Below are 8,286 nucleotides of genomic sequence, written 5' to 3' on the forward strand. Positions count from 1 at the left end.
TTTTTCTCAGTCCCTCTTATTGTCTCTGTCCCTCTCTCTGTCCCTCTGAGTCTCTCTCAGGCTCTCTCACTCTTTGTCTCTGAGAGGAGACCATGCTCTGTCTATGGAGTGTTAACCTTTCTCTAATAAACTTTCTTTTTGATTCTAACTCTGGTGTGCACTTGAATTCTTTGCAACACTCAGTCAAGAACACTTCCTCTCTTATTGCAGGGTTACTCGGGGAAATTTACCCTGTCCTGCATCAGTTCCCCTCTGTATATCTGTTCCCATTTCTTAAGAAAGCCTTTTCTCTCATATCAGCTAAGCTTTTCTCCCTGCCTGCATCTTTCACTTTTTGTTCCCCCTACTTGTCACTATATTATCGTCTTTTACCCCCTCTGTTCCCTTCATCAACCTGAATTATATTCCTTTTCCTCTTTTTCTGAATCTTAACTTTCTTACACACAAAGAACCCCAATCTTTAATTCTTAAGGTCCTTGTAGAATTGTAAAACATTTTAACAATTTTGCCCACTTTTGAAAATTTGTGGCTCTACCATGCTATCAATATATGTTATAAACAAATTTATTGAAGCTCTTTTTGCAGTATATTATGGCAAGATTATGTAGGCTCTTGTAAAAGTGGAAATTCTCCAGTTTCAGGGAGGTGATATCTCCGGGCGCCAGCCCCAGGGAGAAGTGCAACATTCCAAGGAAAAGATGATAAACTGTCTATTAGGCCCTGTTTGCTGGGAGTTCCCCTGAATACATTTATCTGTGTACAAAGAGTTAATGACTAACTTCTGCTTCTTGTAATCTGTTCATTCAAAGATGTAGTAAAAAACCTTATAAGCAGCCTGCTCGAGAAGCTCGGGGCTGATCTCCTCTAACCCTGCCTGGTAGAGAGTCAGTCGCCGGCCGGCTAATAAAGGCTCATAATTAATCTCAGTTGGTTCCGTGGGTCTCAGAATCATTTGCGCCACAACACTCTGAACTCAAAGGAAATGAGATTTACAGATCCCATTCCTCCTTGTAAATTGAAGAATGCTTTGCATAATTGTAGCACTAACACATTTTCACTAAACTTATATTCCCCAAAGAGAATATTTTTTTCTTTTTGAAGTCAGGATATAATTCTCATATTTCTGTTATCACTTCCAAAGTAGTATAAAATATTATTTGCAGAGTTGTTATAAAGATTCAATGAGAGAACTGAAAAAGGTCTAATCAGGGACTAGAATTGTTGATTTTGATTTCATTCTTCATCATTGTCCCTGTACTTTCTCATGATAACCAAGAGGTAGAGAGATGGCCCTCAATATCTTTCTCTGTCTCACTCCTTCTCTCTTTTTTTTCCTCCCCTCTGTCCTCTTAATATTCTCCCCTCCACAGAGATTAATTTTCTGCCAGTAACGAGATGCTAGCATCATAGCAATTTCCTTTTCATTTAATCCTGGCCAGGTGCTTTCCAACAATGCCTGAAAAGAAACATGTATCAATATAGTCTTCTATATTCATCTAAACAGGCTTGAAAACCAAAAGGGGGGGTTTTGGGAACTCATATAGTCAGATCCCATTTCCTCACACAAACTCCAGATACTAGACCTTCCTCTCACTGTGTCATTCACAACCCGCTCCTTCTCCACTTTCTCATAGGATCTTGAAACTAGACTAATGCTAGGACTATTGCAGTAATATTATTTAGTGGAGACTAGTGATGTTACTTAACCCATTGGTTGTATAGGAAGGAAACTGCTAAGTAATAGAAACATTCAAAAAGCGACTTTGTCCAGCAAACTGACCTGCTCTATCCTAAAAGAAAGAGTCCAGGATCCAGGATAGAGAGACAATCTGGGATTCTGAATCTTTGGAAGCTACTCCTGAAAGAAAAAAAGGATTCTATAAAGATCTATATTTTCTTTCCCTACTGTATATCCAATAGTGCAAGTTTGTGAAGACACAAGACATTGAGAAATACAGCTCTCTAGTCTCACTGTCACTGCCTAGTCTTGATGCTCTTGTTATACTTATGTCACACCAGGGTTACCAACAGTTGATTTTGCTGCTTTGCATTTGTACATTTCTTTTTTTTCTTTTTAATGTTTAGTTTGAGTTTTATTTTTATTTTTTTAATTAAGTTTATTGGGATAACATTGGTTAATACAATTATATAATTTTCAGGTGTACATAATAATTTAACATCTATATATTCTACTGTGTGTTTACCACCCAAAGTCCACTTTATATATATTTGATCCCCTTTACCCACTTCACCCTCCCCCTACCCTTCTATATTTGACACCCTTTGCCACATCTACCTCCCCACTCCTCCCCCAAACCCCTATCCTCTGGTAACTGCTAGTCTATTGTCCATGTCCATGAGTCTCTGTTTGTTTGTCCTGTTCCTTTGTTGCTTTTATGTTTCTATCCCACATATAAGTGATATCATGTGATTTTCCACTTTTTCAGTCTGGCTTATTTCACCAAGCATGATTATCTGGAGCTCTATCCATGTTGTCTCAAATGGCAGTATTTCATCTCTTCTTATGGCTGAGTAATATTCCATTGTATATATGTACCACAGCTTTTTAGCCAATCATCGATCCTAGGATATTTCACTTGCTTCCATGTCCTGGCCACTGTGAATAATGCTGCTATGAACATTGGTGTGCAAATATCTTCGGATATGAGTTTTTTAGTCTTTGGGGTAAATACCCAGTAGAGAGATTGCTTGACCATATGGTAGATCAATTTTTAGTTTTTTGAGGCACCTCCATACTGTTTTCCATAGTGGCTGTAACAATTTGCAGTCCCAACAGGAATGTATGAGAGTTCCTTTTTCTCTGCATCCTCTCCAACATTTGTTATTACTTGTCCTATTGATTATAGCCATTCTAACAGGTGTGAGATGATATCTCATTGTCGTTTTGATTTGCATTTCTCTAATAGCTAGTGATGTTGAGCATCTTTTCATATATTTATTGGCCATTTGTATGTCCTCTGGGGAGAAGTGTCTGTTCAGATCCTCTGCCCATTTTTTGATTGGATCGTTTGTTTTTTTGTTGTTATTGAGTCGTATCAGTTCTTTGTATATTTTGGATATTAGGCCCTTATCGGAGGCATTGCTTGCAAATATATTTTCCCATTTGGATGGTTGTCTCTTTACCTTGTTGGTGGTTTTTTTTTTTTTTTTTTTTGCTGAGCAGAAGCTTTTTAGTTTCAGGTCAAATTAATAAAATCCTCTTTAAGTCCAAGGTCCTTGAGTTTAGTTCCTATGTTTTCTTCTATGCATTTTATTGTTTCAGGTCTTATATTTCGGTCCTTAATCCATTTTGAGTTAATTTTGGTGTGTGGTAATAGACAACAGTCTAGTTTCATTCTTTTGCAGGTGGCTTTCCAGTTTTCCCAGCATCATTTATTGAAGAGGCTTTTCTTTCTCCACTGTACGTTTTCGGCTTTTTTGTCAAACATTATTTGCCCATATAAATATGGGTTTACTTCTGGACTCTCAATTCTGTTCCACTGGTCTGTATGTCTGTTTTGCTGCCAATATCATACCATTTTGATTACTGTTGATTTGTAATATAATTTGAAATTGGGCAGAGTCATGCCTCCAGCCTCATTCTTTTTTCTCAGGATGGCTTTGGCAATTTGGTGTCTTTTGTGCTTCCATACAAATCTGATGATTTTTTGTTCTATTTCTTTAAAAAATGCCAATGGGATTTTGATGGGGATTGCATTAAATGTGTATAATGCTTTAGGTAATATGGTCATTTTAACTATGTTGATTCTTCCAATCCAAGAACATGGAATATCTTTCCATTTCTTTGTTTCTGCTTCGATTTCTTTTAGTAGAGTCTTGTAGTTTTCATTATATAGTTCCTTCACATGTTTTATTAAATTTATTCATAGGTATTTTATTCTTTTTGTTGCAATTGTGAAAGAAATTCTTTTTTTTACTTCTTTTTCTGATACTTTTTCTTAGAGTATAGGAATGCTGTGGATTTTTTGTACATTGATTTTGTAACCAGAAACTTTACTGTATTTGCTTATTGTTTCTAGTAGTGTTCTTGTGGAGTCTTTAGGGTTTTCTATGTAAAAAATCATATCATTCATAAATAGTGACAGTTCGACTTCTTCGTTTACTATTTGGATGACTTTTATATCTTTCTGTTGTCTGATTGCACTCACTAGGACCTCCAATGTTATATTGAATAACAGTGGTGATAGTGGACCACCTTGCCTTGTTCCTGACCTTAGAGGGAAGGTTTTTAGTTTATCATCATTAAGTATAATGAGAGTTTGTCATAGATGGCTTTTATTATGTTAGGTACTTTCCTTCTATACTGATTTTGTTAAGTGTTTTGATCATAAATGAATGCTATTGTTGAAGGCTTTTTCTGCATCTATTGATATGATCATATGATTCTTATTTTTTAATTTGTTTATGCAGTGTATCACATTAATCAATTTGCGTATGTTGAAACATCCCTGTGCCCCTGGGATGAAGCCCACTTGATCGTGGTGTATAATCTTTTTAATATGTTGCTGTATTCAGTTTGCTAGTATCTTATTTAGGACTTTTGTATCTGTGTTCATGAAAGATATTGGTCTGCAGTTTTGTGTGTGTGTGTGTTATCTTTACCAGGTTTCGATATCAGAGTAATATTGGCCTCATAAAATGAGTTGGGAAGTAGTATCTCCTCTTCGATTTTTTGGAAGAGTTTGAAGAGAACAGGTAATCTTTGAATGTTTGGTAGAATTCATTAGTGAAGCCATCTGGTCCTGGACTTTTACTTTTTGGTAGGTTTTTGATGATTGTTTCAATTTTCATACTGCTGATCGGTCTATTTAGATTTTCCAGTTCTTCTTGATTCAGTCTAGAAAGGTTGTTTTTCCCAAATACTGGTCCATTTCTTCTATGTTATTAAATTTGGTGTTATATACTTTTTCATAGTATTCTTATATGATCCTTTGTAGTTCTGCGATATCAGTCATAATTTCCCCTCTTTCATCCCTGTTTTATTTGTGTCCTTTCTCTTTTTTCTTTAGTGAATCTAGCCAGGGGTTTGCCAATTTTATTGACCTTCTCAAAGAACAGCTCTTTGTTGCATTTATTTTTTTCTATTGCTTTTTTTTAAATTTCATTTATTTCTGCTCAAATTTTGATTATTTCTTTCTTTTTGTTGACTTTAGGTTTCATTTGTTCTTCCTTTTCTATTTTTTTAAGATGAAGTGTTAGGTTATTTATTTGGGCTCATTCTTGTTTTTGGAGATAGGCCTGTAATGATATGAACTTTCCTCTTATGACCACTTTTGCCGTGTGTCAAAAGTTTTGATATGTTGTAGTATCATTATCATTCATTTCTGTGTATCTCTTGATCTCTCTTTTTATTTCTTCTCTGACCCAGTTATTCTTCAGTAGCATGTTGTTTAATGTCCATCTATTTGTGATTCTTCCTGCTTTCTTTTTTATAGTTGGTCTCTAGTTTCAAAGCATTATGATCAGAGAATATGGTTGGTATGATTTCAACTCTCTTATATTTGTTGAGTCTATTTCTTGCATCCCAGTATGTGTTCGATTCTTGAGAATGTTCCATGTGCACTAGAGAAGAATATATATGCAGCTGTTTTGGGATGGAAGGCTCTATAAATGTCAATTATGTCCAGTTGGTCTAATGTGTGATTTAAGGATGCTATTTCCTTATTGATTTTCTGTTTGGATGATCTGTCCATATCCAACAGTGGGGTATTTAGGTCCCCTACTACGATAGTGTTTTGATCTGTTTCTTCCTCTAGTTCTGTTAGTAGTTGCTTTACATAATTTGGGTCTCCCTGATTGGGAGGATAAATATTAATAAGTGTTATGTCTTCTTGGTGCATGATTCCCTTTATCATTATGAAGTGGCCCTCAGTATCTTTATTTTATCTAGTTCATCCGATATTAGTACCACTACTCCTGCTTTTCTCTGAATGCCATTTGCTTGAAATATCACTTCAAGTCTATATTTGACTTTGGAACTGAGATGTGTCTCCTGGAGGCAGCATATGGTTGGGTTCTGTTTTTGATACATTCTGCAACTCCGTGCCTTTTAATTGGTGAGTTTTGTCCATTTACATTTATGTTGATTATTGAAATATGAGGTCTTCTTAGAGCCATTTTATCTTTTGCTTCCTGGTAGCTCGATGTTTCCATTGATTCCTTGTCCTTGTGTTTCTGTTTTCTTTATTTTGATTAACTTTTGTGGAGTTTGCCTCTGGTTCTTTTTGTTTTATGTTATATATTTCAGCTCTGAATCCTTGGTGTGTTGTTACCATTAAGAATATGAAAAGGATGTTTATATATATATATATATATATATATATATATATATACATACACCACACACACACACACACACACACACAATACAGTTGTGCATTTTCTTCTGTGCATGCCTTATCTCCATTCCACTTTGCAAATTTGGATCTTTGAATCCTCCCCTTTTCAGTCATTGTTGTCTCAATGTTTTCCTATGTATGCTGAACGTTCATTACTATCTTATTCATTACTATCTTATAACAATTCACTTATTATTTAAGCTATAATGCCCTGTTCTTAGTAAGGGTTGCACTCTTCTGCTTCTATTTGCCTGATAGTCACTTGCTCCTAATTATGCATTTTTGTTGTTGTTGCTATATTGTTTTAGGTGAGCTGACCCCTTTTAGTATGTCCTGTAGTGCAGGTCTCGTAGTGGAGAATTCCCTCAATTTTTGTATGTCTGAAAAGTTCTTAATTTTCTTCTTCATATCTAGGCTGGTAGTTTCTTTCACTTAATAGTTTAAATATTTGGTTCCATTCCTTTCTGGCTTGTAAGGTTTGTGCTGAGAAGGCTGATGATAATCTAATGGGTTTACCTTTATACGCTATCAATTTCTTCTCCCTGGCTGCCTTGAGAATTCTATCTTTGTCATTGATTTTTGATAACTTGAATACAGTGTGTCTTGGTGAAGGCCTTTTGGGGTTGAGATAATTGGATATTATGTTGACTTCTTGAATTCCAAGCTCCAGCTCATTCCTTAGATTTGAGAAATTCTCATCCACTATTTGTCTGAAAATGCTTTCTAGCCCCTGCTCCTTTTCCTCACCTTTGATAATGCCTATTATTCTTATGTGTCCTCTCCTGACGTTATCAGCTAGTTCTTGTATTTCTCTTTTATTATTTTTCATTCTTCAGTTTCTCTCTTCTTCCTTCTGATTTATTTCTAGATTTCTGTCTTCGATATAACTGAGCCTTTCCTCCATTTGGTCGACTCTATTATCCCAGGCTTGCCATTTCATTTTCAACTCTTGCAGTGTGTTCTTCATCTCCAGAATATCTATTCTGTTCTTCTTGAGGGTTTCAGTCTCCTTGCTCTGCTCATCTAGTTGTTTTTTTTTTTAATTCCTGAAATTGTTGATAAGATTTGTTTTGGATCTCATTGAGTTTTTTCAGAAGTACCATCCTGAAGTCTCTGTCATTTAAGTCACATATTTCTATGTCTGTAAGATTATTTTCTGAAGATTTTTCTCTTTCTTTCTCAGATGCCTTGTCACTTTGGTTGTTCATGTTGTTTAATGGACTATTTCTCCACCTGGGCATTAATGAAAGTGTATTATGCTGTTTTCCAGAAAGAAGGTTTATTATATTAAGGTCTGTCTGTAGTTTGTTGTAAAGAAGGCGCTTTTCTTTTGGTTTCCAGTAGGTGGCATCTAAGTCTCTTGGATCTCTGCTTTATATAATGCCTTAAAGTATCTGTGGTAGCTTATGAGCAGGTCCCACGCTCAGACATGCTGGCGTGCATTTGGGTGTTTTTTTGTTGAGTTTTAGATGTTCAGCTTATTGTTGTTGCAAGGGAAGAGATCTGGGGACGTCTCTCATTCCACTATGTTTTTTGTTGAAATGCAGCTCATAGCACTGGTCACCCGCTGGGAATTGAAATGTAGCTTACAGGGCTGGCTGCTTTTGCTGCAATTGGAAATGCCACTCGCAACGATGGCTGCCCAGCTGTGAGCACTTGGTCCTGAATCACTGGAAGCTGAGGTTGGCAGCAAGCCAATAACAGTGCCCTGGGCAGTCTGCAGGTTGGTTGGGGTGGGGTCTCAGAGAGACAGTGGCAGTCAGATCAATACTGCCTCAGTCTTTCTGCAAATTTGGTAACTGTTGTGAGTTCCCACGTAAGACCTAGGTCACTGCAAGACCAGTTGCTGTCTCAGACTGGCCCACAAGCCCTTGGTATCTGCCCAAGTTCGTGATGGCAGCAGTGATCTGCCTACGCCTACTGTTGA

The sequence above is a fragment of the Pteropus medius genome, unplaced genomic scaffold (assembly GCF_902729225.1).
Source record: "Pteropus medius unplaced genomic scaffold, Ma_sr-lr_union100, whole genome shotgun sequence".
Taxonomy (NCBI): domain Eukaryota; kingdom Metazoa; phylum Chordata; class Mammalia; order Chiroptera; family Pteropodidae; genus Pteropus; species Pteropus medius.